A 13,769-nucleotide genomic window follows, 5' to 3' on the forward strand; every position below is an offset into this window, starting at 1 on the left:
ACTGCTATAAATTCACTGAACACCAAAATATGTTTTTTCAATTTTAACCCTTGTTTTTTGAACTAGCTCAGAGTTGCTAATTTATCAAAATATATATATAAAACATACTCCTAGGCATTCTGCAACATGATATGAAATAGACTAACAAAAAAAACACAATTTTACCATCTGATGGTTTGTTGAAAAGATGGTTTTGTTTGGATTGATTTCCAGCTCAACAAAAAAGCAAGTTGCCAGCCATCTTGTCACCACCACTCTGGCTCATGTAAGTGCAATATTCATCCACTAGATGGCCCCATGCAGGGGTCAGAAGTGGCACTCACACTTTTGAAGTTAAATTTGTAAAAAAAATAATAAAAAAAAAGGTCTTTGTTATTTGAGTAGCAGAATTTATAGGGGCCAAATTTGACCCCGTGGGTTCTCCAGGGTTTTAATGAGCATGATTTCAGAATTGTAAGGCTGGAAAGGTTGAAGAACAAGTCAGAGAACAGTAAACCACCTGCAGCACATTGCTTCATCGGTTCTCGTCCTGCATTTATGCATTGTTAGACCTTGTATCTCTAAAACCACTTTCAAAGGACAATTGAAGATTTTTCCTTGACAAAAGTACGGATGGATTAACAGACATATCGAGAATTGGAACAGCCAAACCGGCTTTTGTGTATTATTTCAACAAAACATGATTTGCCGAGTTACTTGGAAGCAGATGCTGTCAAAACAGTACCGTTGCATGCAGTAATGCGGCGCAGGCGTACCCGCGCTACGGCGATGCCTATCATTTCCTCGCCGCGGCTCTGACTTCTCCTCAGGGCTGCGTGTTTAATATGAATCTACAAATATGATTTAGTGGACAGATAGCCTTGAGGCTCTGAGCTTTCATTGAGGGTGCACTCTGGTGTGTAGTGGAAGGCGGACAGCATATGTAGGTGAAGGTTATCTCTGATGCGGTACATGTGGAAATGGACATCGTGGTTCGAGCGTTTGGTAAGAGTCCAGCCAGCGACATCATTAAGTACTACTATCCACAACGCATGTATAATTAATTTGGGTCTTGACCACAATTGCTTATTTAATTTCAACAAATACGTTCAAGCTGTATTGTTCTCCGATACATGAACTGCCTGCTAAAGGCTTCGTTTTCTTCTTGGTGGCAATATTTATGTTTTAAATGCTTTCTCGGTAAGTTCTTCTAACACACTAACGTCATTTCATCAGACTATGCTTGGCATTTATTTGTCGTTAGTGTCTGGTTAGGCTTTTGATTTGGATTAGTTTCAAGGTTTTGTTTTAGGGTTATACTTTTGACGCTTAGATTTTGGTTTTGGGTTATCGATTAGGATATGGGTTTGGTTATGGGTCAGTGGTTGGGGTTTTGGAGTAGGTTAGGTTTTCAGATTGCCTTTAATTATTTGTGGGTTTCTTTTCTTTTTTTCAAATTGTGACCTTAGTCCAATAAAATTTTGACATTTTCCTCTTATTCCTACTTTGTTCCTCTACAATTGCAACTTCTTTCGGCAAGTAGCCATTTTACTTCTATAAGTGTGTTTTGCACGAATGAAGATACTGGTTTTCTTTGCACACAGCCCCGATGGTGTCGATTTGAGGGAGGCATTTGTTTTCCTTTAGCGGATAACTCACAAAGGGCCCAACATGAGCCCCCCCCCCACGAGGTAGAAAATCTGCAAATGATTTAAGGTCAGGCTCGAGTTACGAGTCGTTTACTTCTGAATCGTGTTTTCCGCTTGTGAGCGTGTGCGTGCCGCTCCCACCTCATGTTGCCCTCCTGCGACCCCCCCACCCTGGCAAATATGCAATTTGACCCCCCGGAAAATTTCTGAGGCACACGAAATGCAACTTTGGCGATGGGAGTGCCCCGTCGGCGTGTGTTTCCAATAAAGCCTGTGTGTGTATGCGTGTTTATTTGATTCTATCTGAGTGCCCGTGTGCTGGAGTGCATGGGTTCAATAAGCATGTGTGTCGCCGGTGGGTGGCGGTTGGTGGAGGGCAGGGGTGGGGGGGGCCCAAGGCGCCAAGGACATGGCTTGACAGGTGTGTGCGGAGTGCCAGAGAGGTCCTCAAATTTGGAACGGGCAAAAGCACAATGCAGCTATTCAGGCACTGAAGGAGACAACCGAGATAGCGCAGGACCCCTGTGAGGATGAGGGGGGGGGGGGGGTGGTGGGGGTAGTTCACTGTGCCAAAGAAAAGTCTGAATTTTGCTTTATTTGTTTGTGTTATATTGTCAGGTTTTTGTTTACCGGTATTTGTTTGTTTGTTTGTTTTTTTTACAAAATAAAGTCTTAATTTTGCCAGATGAAAGTTGTCATTATACCCAAATTAAGTAGTTTTACTAGAAAGAAGTCACAGAATTGTATTGTGATAAAAAAATATTAATTTTGAAAGATAAAAGTTGTAGGTTTACCAGAACTAACTTGTGACTGTATAAGAACAATATCATACTTTGAAAGAATGAAGCCGTGTCTTTTACGGGAACGAAGTCGTGACTTGCATACAAAAATAAACAAGCGATGTTACAATTTTTAAAGATTTTACTAGAAGCCATATTATATTAGAATAAAGCAAGATGAACGTCATTCTTTTCTTAGAATGAAGTCGTGAGAAGAATGCAGTCAAGGTTTTACAAAGTGTAAAGTTGTGGCTTTGCAAAAATTAAGTTGTCTTTACAAGAATGAAGTTGTGGTATTACAATAATAATAAAAAAAAAATGCGCTAGAAGGTCACATGAAGAGATGAAAGTCATTCTTTTCTCAGAATAAAGTCGTAACTTGTAACCTTGACAAGAATGAAGTTGTGGTGATGCATTTTTTTTTTTATGTTACTAGAAGCCACAGTTTTATGAGAATAAAGTGAGATGAAAGTCACGCTTTTCCCAGAATGAAGTCTTAAATGTTCACATTAATTAAGTTGTTTGCAAGCAATTGTAATTTTATTAGCAAAAAGTCATAACTTAATGAATATAAATATGAATTATATGAGATTTGTGGCTTTACATGAATAAATGTATGCTTTTATAAAATTAAAAAGAATGAATTTGTGGCTTTACAAATTGAAGTCATGGCTCTAGAATGTTGCAAGTATTGAACTCCCCGTAATATTTTCACCACAGACACGTAAAAGTCTGCTTTTGGGTAAGATCGCAACATTTTTCTCGCATTATTACTACTGTATCCTTGTAAAGCTTTGACTTTTTTTCTTGTCAAATTGCGACTTTGTTCCCATTAAATGACAACTTTGTTCTCGTCCTCCTATGACTTAATTGCGAAAGTATTTTATTGTGTGCTTAAGTGATAACAAGTCTATCGCTGCCTGTCTGTTTTCTGACATTTCGCTGGCTTAGTCCTAAAAGACTTTATTTGCTCTTAATCAGTTTTGAGTGCGCGCGTGTGTGTGCGTGTGTGCGTGCGTGCGTGTAATTCCACATGTGTAGAGCACTTACATGACTCACCAGCCGACTAATCCTCGTCTCGCAGCACTCGTGTGGAGTGCGTCCTCCCTCGTCTGGGCCCGTATCTCGGCGGCCTTGACCGCCGACCCTCCGCGGAACAAACGCGGGAAAAAAAAGTTGAATTGAAAACGTCTGATTGGAAATGCGCCGGACGTGCGCCTCCTGCCCATCCCCCCCCCCCCCACGTCACGTCAAGGACCTCGGGTGTCAAGTCCCACTCGTGTCACCCATACAATTTTCCCCTCTATTGACTTTTATGTTCTTCTACAAGGTTGATCACAGTGCTTGGGTTATGCACGTATTCTAAATAAAGACAAATGTGAGCCGCATAACAATATTCTGCGGCGGAGATAAACGACTTGTGTGCTCATTTTTGACACCCTCGTGTTAGCGATCGGTCGTCGATGCCCGAGAGTGTCACCATTTTTGACAAGAAAGTAACACTTTGGCGAAGTCGTAGCTTTAAGGGGGGAAAGTCGGTCTTATTTGAGAGGTATGTCTCAATTATGAGATGAATAATGTAGCTATGGGAAGAAAGTCACAATTTAACAAGAATAAAGCTATAGGGTTACATGAGAGCAATTTTACGAGAGTCTCATTTTGTCACTCAAAGTTTATGAGGATGAAGAAGAAAAATAGGAAGTCATAGCTGTAATATAAGAAAAAAAAGTTTTTTATTTAATAGACATAAGGAGATGTATGAGATTCATCACAGATTGTGAAAATTTGCTTTTAAATTTGTCTCACTGCTTGTTTTTTTGTCGTCAGGGATCGATCAAGGGCGAAAACCGCAAAGACGTTCGCCAACGTTTTTTCTTGTTACGCTGACGTTTTGAAACATGCCGCGCGACAAGAAAAACATTAGTAGAGTTTTATGCTAGCCGACAATTTTTCTTCTTTTTGTGACAAGAAGAAAACATTAAAACGCTTGGTGGCCGTCTTTGTGACGATTGCGATCTTGAACCAATCATTCAATCGTTCAAAACGTGCGCACGCGCTCACAAGCCTTCACCTCCCGGTTTACAAACGTTTTACGAGAAAAAAGTAAAATCACAAGAAAAAAGGAACATTTTCAACTCAAGAAATAGTACAAGAATATTTTGTAGCATAACAAGAAGATTCACACTTTTACGAAAACGAACTCTTAATATTAATTGTATGAATTTAATGTCACACTTTTATGAGAAAACGGTCATAGAGTAACGAGAAGGAAGTCACACCTTTTTTTTTTTGGAGCGAGAGTGTTAGGGTTAGGAAGTCACACTTTAACGAGAAGACAGCCATAGATTTACAAGAACAAAGTTAGTTGTAATATATAAGAAAAAAAGCCAACATTAGAGGAAATACAGTGGTATAAGAAAATGTATTAGCTTTGAGCATAATCACACTTGTAGGAAAATGAATTCTTTTTTTCTTTTTTTCCAGGAGAGCTCAGTATTGTTCATTCGATTTGACATCATCATTGCTCTCCTTTTTTTTTTAAAAAAAACAAATAAATTAAAAACATTTAATAAATGTTTTTTTTTAAATATATATACATATATATATATACATATACACACATATATATATATATATATATATATATTATTATTTTTTTTTTTGTATGTGGGTGAGTATATGTATGTGCGTGTGCGTGTGTGTGTGTGTGTGCGTGCGTGCGAGCGTGTGTGTATTCATCAGTTCACCTAAAGCCCATTAAAAAAAATCCCATACTAATAATATAATATAATAATAAATTGCCAAATGCAGAAACATCAATGTAAGTTATCACGATGTAGTGGCTCTCGCTAACAGACAGAATTAAGTAACCGGAATTAGGTTAAAAAATTCTATATACGTAGACCATGTTTCTATAAATTTTGATATTTGGTTTTTATTTGAGGCAGATATTTTTTCCATTAAAATGTGATTTATGAGGAGGTTAGACCATTGGTCGATATTCAGTTTGTTTATTTTTCCAGTTAACAAGAATTGTTTTTTTAGCGATAGTAAGGGCTACAAGTGTAGATTGAAATGGTTTATGTGGTAAGTCAGTTGTTGTTAGGTCACCTAGCAAACACAAGTTTGGAGATAAAGGTATCCTACAGTCCAAAATGAATTCTTAATAATTATCTTAGTGTTACAAGTTAAAAGTCACACTTTTAAGAGAATACGGTCATAGCATTATTCCGAAGTCGCACTTTTTTCGAGAATTCACTTGTAGCTTTTACAAGAACGAAGTTCTACTGCACATTTATGAGAAAGATGTCATTTTACAAGGGAAACATTATGCAGAGCTTGCTGATGAGCTGATCCAATATCAGCTGTGTTGGAGAACGGAATCATCCAAAACTTGCAGGACTACGGCCCTCCAGGACCGGAGTTTGACACTTTTGGCGTATAGGAAATAGTACACGAAAATGTCATAGCTTTATGAGAATAGTCACTTTTACGAAAATTAATTTTAATTAATTTTGCAGGTTACAATATAGTCAAAACTTCACATTAAGAAATATATATATTTTTTATTTTAATTTTTTTTAAGATTTCATGAGTTAAATGTCAACAATGCAGCCGCAGCTTTATGATAATAAAGTTATACATTTATGAGCAAGTTACAATATAACAAGAATGTGTTTTGAGGTGTTTCTTTAACCCGTGGGCAATATTTTATTTTGAAATGGCTTGGTCAGAACCAACAAAAAGCCAAAAACGGGTCACAATAAACTCCGCTGCGAACCTCAGCTTTACAGACGCCACAGCGTAATTAGTTGAGATCTGAGGCCACTATCGGAAGCTACCTTCCTGCATGATCTCGTCGTCATTATGCTCCGTGTTGGCTTTGAATCACACCCACCTGTCAATTATCGTGCGACCTCAACCGGCTTGTTTCATTTGGCCCATTAGCGGCTTTTGTCGGGAGCTGCCGCGAAAAAACTCGCGCGGGTCGCTACGGCTTAGTCGCTCGCACCGACTGGATGCACACCCCCGCCACTCGCCGTCAGCCTTCCGCCACCGCCGCCACCGCTCTCAGCACATTTTCCACTCGGCTGATAAAATAAGCCACACTTTGATGAGCTTTCGGCGGGCCGGTGGTGCTTATGGCTCAGTAAATGCTTTTATAGAGAGACGCACCGCAGGCTCTCGACTGGGATCGGCCACATGGCGCGTTCTCATATGTTCTCATATGTTTTCAGATTTCTTGAGTTTCCTGACAGGAGGCTTGTGATGGGAGCCCCCCCCCCCCCTTCCCGAAAAGGAATATTTGCTTTGGTCCTGAGGCGATATAAGTATTTGCCTGAATAGTCCTGCTTCTTTTCATCTTGATAGTTTGACTACGCCGCGTCTTTCAAGCGGAAAAGGCTTTTAGACTATTGAGCGTGTGAACGGCGCTTTTTGTAAATTTTCTGCTACGCTGCAGAGAATAAATATACATCCACGCTGTTTTCTTCTTTCTTTAAAAAAAACATATACTTTGTTACTTTTGTGTGTTGGCATTTTGTGTATTCAGGTCACTGAAGACAGAATTTCACACTTGAGTTCGAATTATTATGTGTGCTAGTTTCATCAAATCCATTTATTAAAAACTGCTTTTTAAACAAGACGCTATAAACGTCAGCTTTACAGACGTCACATGAACTCTATTTAGGACATCCAGTCAGTAATATAAACTGAAAATGACAACAGCGGGGACGGCCCCGACTCTGATGCGAACACAGTGAGGGAAAACAACACGGCCCCCTGAAAGGTGAGTGTGGATGGCCGCCATTAAAATGCTAATATGCCGTACCGGATATTTACTGCATGGCGGTAATGCACTTTAAAACAGGCTCTTTGTCGCTCAGGCCCATCGCCGAGCGCCCCGTTGAGCTTCAATAAATCAGCCATTAAAAAGCCGATGTGACCTGGATTTACACAACGGCGCATGGCGCCTTTGTCATCACTGTGGGAACCGCCACAAATTTATGAATACTTCATAATTACTGACGACAGAAAAAAAGTTTCTGTTTTCGTTACATTGTTTGGAACGGCGCCAATAACGCCGCTACGAACCATTTCGTATATGAAATGAACCGTTTTGTATCTGTTTAACCTTTCACCTGCAACGTAAGGATTAAAAGTAGTTCTTTGTTTGTGGGCTTTTTAGGACGGGTGGTGGCGTCTTTATGATGTGGAAGGTGGCGATGGGCAACTGAGGTGCTGAGCTCATGCCAAGGTAGGAACAATCACTTTGTTAGGTTCACCCGTGCAAACTATACCATATTTCTCATTCCCTTCCCAGCGGTCGTGCATATTTTAGCCGCATACATTGTTTACATTGCTCCCACGGCCCTCCATTGAGGTTTTATGCCTGTTTTTTTACGACGCCGTATTCAACAGGAACAAGGCATAAAAACTGGCACCGGGGGGCGAAAGTGCCATATCAGCTCTTTTGATAAGTCGGCGGGGGGCTCGTATTGTTTTCACGACAGCGTGGGGGGCTGCGGCTTTTTGGGGGGGGGGGGGGCGCAACACCACGCTCGACTATAGACGCATTCCAGGGTAATCCCATATTAGTACACGTGAATTCATTTGCATAAAAAAAAAAGAGCGAGGGCGGTGAATGTTGCTGACGCAGGAGTAATGACATTAGGCGCGAGGTGAAAATAAAACATTTGAATAAAAATGAAAGCAGCAGGGGGGCGTAAATCTGCTCCACGTTTCGTAGACGCCTTGTCCTCAACATGTCACGCTGGTGCGCATGACTCGCCGATATTCAGACGCCGATGAAAAAGACGCCGATGAAAAAGACCTCCCATCGGTTAAGGCGGCGAGCCAAAAGTAGTTTTCACTCTTTGGTGTCAAAGTTGCACAACGGCCACTCCAGTGGACATGGGGAGCCCTACGTTCGTGCCCGCAAGTCTAACGCAAAGCAAAGTCAAACTGGTTTTCTGTTTCACATCTGTCACTAGAGGTGACTTAGACAAGGTCGCATCACTTAGTACCTTAACCTTTATTAAAATCCTGGAGAACCCTTTTTTTCTTTGAAAAATTATGAATTATACATTAAATGACTGCTATAAGTTCACTGGACACCAAAATATATGTTTTTTCAATTTGAACCCTTTTTTTTTGAACTCAGAGTTGCTAATTTATCAAAATATATCTATAAAACATACTCCTAGGCATTCTGCAACATGATATGAAATAAATTAACAAAAAAAAACACCATTTTACCATCTGATGGTTTGCTGAGAAGATGGTTTTGTTTGGATTGATTTCCAGCTCAACAAAACAGCATGTTGCCAGCCATCTTGTCACCACCACTCTGGCTCATGTAAGTGCAATATTCATCCACTAGGTGGCCCCATGCAGGGGTCAGAAGTGGCACTCTGGACTTTTCAAGTTAAATTTGTAAAAAAAAATAAAAAAAAGGTCTTTGTTATTTGAGTAGCAGAATTTATAGGGGTCAAATTTGACCCCGTGGGTTCTCCAGGTTTTTAATGACCAGCATGTGCTAGTATGCTAAAATTGTTTGACTTTACAAGTCTCTCTAAAAGGCCTATTTTTGCTTTTTCAAAAATGTACTTTCTTCCTGTGCCTGACTGACTTAAATGACCTCATACTGTTGTGCGCCTGCCAATGTTAAGCAGCCGTGGACAAAATAGCACCCGAGCCAATATTTTCTAACATTAACAACGCGTTTCCAGCCATTACAAACAGTTTGCTCGTCGGGATATAACGACACACAAACTCCAGTGTAATTTCATCCGGCTGCTGTTGTCACGGCGACGGCACTTTTCGCATCGATGTGTCTTTATGAGCGTTGCTCTTCATTAAGCACTGTGTGCCTTCAGAGAAACATGGTCACTTAGAAGGCTTGTGATGCTCGACTCGGTATCCGTGAGACGGGGGTAGGGGCTGCTGCTTCCTCGCCGGTTGCCGTTGCCCGGGTAACCAAAGCGGGCCCGGGGCTCTGGACGCCGTTCAAATTGGTGAACGCGTGCTGACACTTTGGGGGCCCGCGAAAAGGTCTCCCTTTCAATGCAAACGACCTGTTTTGCATGATTTGGAGACACCTGGGCAGAAATCCCGACGTGAAAACAAACGGCGGCGCTTTACGATAACACAAGGCAAATCTTAACGTCCTCACAGGGCATTATGGTCAAACACGTCCCCCGTTGGAGGTTTCTTTGGTCAGTCATGCAAAGCGCCGTCATTCAACATCAATAGAATTGGACCTTCGTTACACACAAGCCATTTGGTCGAGATGAGAATCAGAATCAGCTTTATTGGCAAAGTATGTTATAACAATGACCAACAGAGGAAGACAGAATGTGACGCCTGGCAGGCATCAGCACCCCAAGCTTCCTGTACAGGTTCTGACATGAAGGTGGCTTAAAGCAATGGTAGTTATTACACAAAACGGCCAGTAGGTGGCAGCAGACTTGTAAGAGATCAGCCAGGCCATGTTGCAACAAGCTCTTTTTGTCAGTGTTTTTACCAGGAATGTGAATATTGATGAAACTTAGCTATATTCTAATGCTTATTTCAGCAAAACGGAAACAGATAGAAATATACTTTTTTTTTTTTTTAATATATATTTTTTTTTGAGAGAGAGAGAGCTCACTATTGTTCATTCGGTAATTTTACCGATTCGACATGTCATCATCATTGCGCTCTTTTTTTTAAAATTATTATTTTGTATGCGCGTGAGTATGTGTGTGTGCGTGCGTGCGTGCGTGCGTGTGAGTGTGTACTCATTAGTTCACCTAAAACCTATTAAAAATCCCATACCGTTCATCTAAACCGAATACTTTAGAATCCAGCTAGAGTCGTGAGGTTGTCAGGAGACCCGAGGAAGGATCAAAGAAAAGAAAGGAAAGTGAAATCCAGCACCGACCAGACATTACCTACTACCCACCGGGTTACCAACCAGAGTCTTTCACCAACCCCAGAAAAATCTAAATTCCAACAGGAATGTGAATATTGATGAAACTTAGCTATATTCTAATGCTAATTTCAAAACGGAAACAGATAGAAATATACTTTTTTTCCTGATGAAAGAGACTCTAATCTTTCTTTAGGTATGTTACATGTTTTTATAGCCATAGAACACAATATTCTGTTGGCCTTGCAGTATCAGTCAAAATCCAGTAAAACAGCCGGGAGCGAAGGAGGTTGCTTCAGTGAAAATGACTGGGAGTGAATAAATTAAAGTGGGAGCACGGCATGAACCTGGGGGAAAAAAAGCAGACCCAAAGAACTCTAAGATGAGCAAGTGTGCGGGAGGAAAAGAAATCTTGCAAAGCTTTTGTGAGTCAGACTTGACTGATTAGGTAGATGCTGCTGTTTTGGTTAGCAACATAGTACATATGTAGACAGATTAACCGCTAGTCCGTAGCCAAAACCTTCAACCAAATGTGACTCCAGAGCCTATTTTGGGGGGTAAAAAGTCTTTTTGCATGGAGCTCATCCAGCTGTGTGGAAAAAATCCGCTCAGTGTGACGACTAAAGCCAGGTGAATAATGATTGCACCTGTGACATTCTGCATTTTCCTTCACCCTGTCTCCATTTTAAGGTGAGAAATCCCAAATCCTTTCCCTCCAAAAATTGCCTGCCACTCCGCCATGACTGGGTAGCTGCGGGGGTTGGGGGGAGGGGGTGCGGGGGTTGCTGCCTGACAAGCAGCGGTAATCAGAAGCTGTCGGGTGTGAAGTGTCCTCTGCTGCGAGGTGGACTTGATGGCCGGGGATAAAAAAGACGGAGTTAAGTCCCGTCTCGGACAGCAAAATGGTTGTTTGGCAGGTAAAAAAAAGTTGCTGGAGTGCGCCCGTACGTTTTCATGACCCCCTCATCATCATACATCACCGTCAAGCTCCTTTTTTTTTTACATCCCCCCCAATACCAAACATTCCATATTTGTTCAATCCCCAGCTCCCGAGGCCGTAAAAACAACTACCTGCGGAAATTATTGATTTGCATTTGTTTACATCGGGCGTAAGTATCCCGGAGGTGCCGTTGCACCCGTCTGTACTTGCAGGCGCGAATGAGGGGGAGGCTGCAATCTGGTTCACAAGGCGAAGATCAATCACTACAGTGGGAGATCATGATTTGATTTCAAAGGTGTGCTAAAATTGCAAATGATTTTCGAATAAAAGTTGAATTTTGTTTCTCTTCATGACTATTTTTGCAATTGTAAGTCTTTCTTCGGGGGTTCTGATTGGCTGGCACGACCTCATAGTCAAGGGTTCATTTTACATCTGATTTCCATATTTTTTAATTTCCCTGCTCCCAAAGCTGTAAAAGCAACTACCTGCAGAAATGATTGATTTGCATCTGTTTATCTCTGCTGTACGCAAACTGAAGCTTTTTTTCTTTTCTTTTTTGGGAGGAAGCAGAGGAAGCTGCAATCTGGTTCCACCCTCCCCCGGAGTTTTATTTACAAGCCCAGCCTGGCAATAAAGAGTGCAATTTATGACTTACTTTTTAATTAGAAATAATGTCTTGTAGCATTTAAGTGATGGATGGTTTAATCAATATATAGAGCGAGCCGGCCCGATGATCAACGTCCCGCCGAGTAGCCTAACTTAACACTTTGCCTTTCAGGAGAAATATGCACTGTTGACTCCCTTTTTTTCGTCTGCTTCTCCGTCATCGGCGTTGAGTGAATCAAGCTTGCCCTGTCACAACGTATTTAAGCAAATATGCAACCTCAAAGAAAGCCTTTTGCGGCGATGGCGGCTTTAAGGAGGACAAGTTCTTGACGGCGCATTCGCTCCGATGCGATGTGACAACCTGAAAGAAATTTCATTCACATTCGGCTCACTTTGGCTGCGGCTCGGTACTTCCTGATTTGAAAAATAATAACAAAGAAGTACAATGAATACTTATTTCTTTGAATTAGGCCACGATTGTATAAGGAACAAAATGGCTAAAACGCACGCCATTAAGTGAAATGCGTAATCGTAGCATTGGGAAGATATATATTTCAATGTAATGTTCACTATTTGTCAAATTACTGCTTATTGTGAATTAAGTCCACCCGGTTCTATCAACACACACATTGCATAGTCATTGCAATATTAATAAATATGGCACTATTAAAACCCTGGAGAACCCACGGGGTCAAATTTGACCCCTAAAATTTCTGCTACTCAAATAACAAAGACCTTTTTTTTTCCCAGCAGTGATTTTGTCCCTGTGTTCTTGTTTCCATTGGCCAAAGTGTGTTTGTACATTCAAAATCCAGTTCTAAAATGCAACAAATAAAACAAAACAATTATATTGTTCAATGTAGCTGTGTATTTGATTGATTATTTTCTTAAATTCGAAATAGTTTACTGACAGTTTTTGTCATTCTGATTGTTCGAAATGATACCCCTAAATCCCAAAAGGGTCAAATTTCGCCCTAATCCTAAATTAGGGAATAAAGGGTTAAAATTGAAAAAAACACATATTTTGGTGTTCAGTGAACTTATAGCAGTCATTTAATGTATAATTCATAATTTTCCAAAGAAGAAAAGGGTTCTTGTGTTCTCCAGGGTTAAGAAGCATTGTTAAAATGTTAGTGATATGTCAGGGGTCCTTTCGTCACTGTGTTTCTAAACAGGAATTTGCAATCACAAGGTGAAACGTAGCAGACCACCTACCTCAAAGCTAACAGATGAGCTAATTTTAGCCACACACACACGCACACAGGTGCATATCCCCTCTCCGTTAAGGCTAAACACAACGACTTGCTTTCTCATTGCTTAGTGTTGCGTTCACTGCCCCCAAGCCTTAATAAGAAATATGACACAGATCCTCAGCTATGCTCTAGTCAATGCTTAACTTGACTTGGGGTGGGTTCGTTCTCTCCGCCATGACTCCTTCAACTGAGCTTATCAGGCCTCTTTTGTGCAACATCATTCCGCAGATAAGCGGTATATTGGGGGCCGGGGTTGTTCACGTCTGTCTTGTTCATTCATCAGAATCCTGCTAATTCCCTTTCGCAAAAGCGTGTTTTCCCACAATGCAGGTGCTGCAATGCACACACGGCACGCCTGATCTGTCCCGTGCAAACATTTAGTCACCAGCGCCGGCTTTTGTATTCCCGTCGAGTGCTGTTAACCCCCCCTCAATATGTACACGCTTTGTGGAGAGTACACATGGCTAATCTCATTGACGGTGTAAAAACATTCTCCTGATAGGTATGCAGCGTGAGCCCGTGATGACAGACGGGAATTCTTCCGCTTTTGTTGTCCTCGCACCTGCTTTATTTCTGGGGCTGCGTAGACAAACGCGCCAAGAAATAATGTCCGTCTCCTACCGATTTTCAATGACATCACGTCATATTAGC

The 13,769-nt window shown here is 41.1% G+C and overlaps 1 protein-coding gene across 22 annotated transcripts in view; it reads left to right on the forward strand.

Annotated features, from left to right (window-relative positions):
• Positions 1-13,769, forward strand: part of LOC144034722 (adhesion G protein-coupled receptor L3) — a 116,967-nt gene that overhangs the window by 11,242 nt on the left and 91,956 nt on the right. For 21 of the 22 annotated variants that reach the window (XM_077543692.1, XM_077543711.1, XM_077543709.1 and 18 more), the window contains exon 2: positions 7,596-7,664. The exons of the other annotated variant lie outside the window; for it this stretch is intronic. The gene's annotated coding sequence lies outside the window, so the exon portion shown is untranslated. The remainder of the gene's footprint in view (positions 1-7,595; positions 7,665-13,769) is intronic. 22 annotated transcript variants of the gene reach the window in all.

Source organism: Vanacampus margaritifer, chromosome 15, assembly GCF_051991255.1.
Source record: "Vanacampus margaritifer isolate UIUO_Vmar chromosome 15, RoL_Vmar_1.0, whole genome shotgun sequence".
Lineage (NCBI taxonomy): Eukaryota > Metazoa > Chordata > Actinopteri > Syngnathiformes > Syngnathidae > Vanacampus > Vanacampus margaritifer.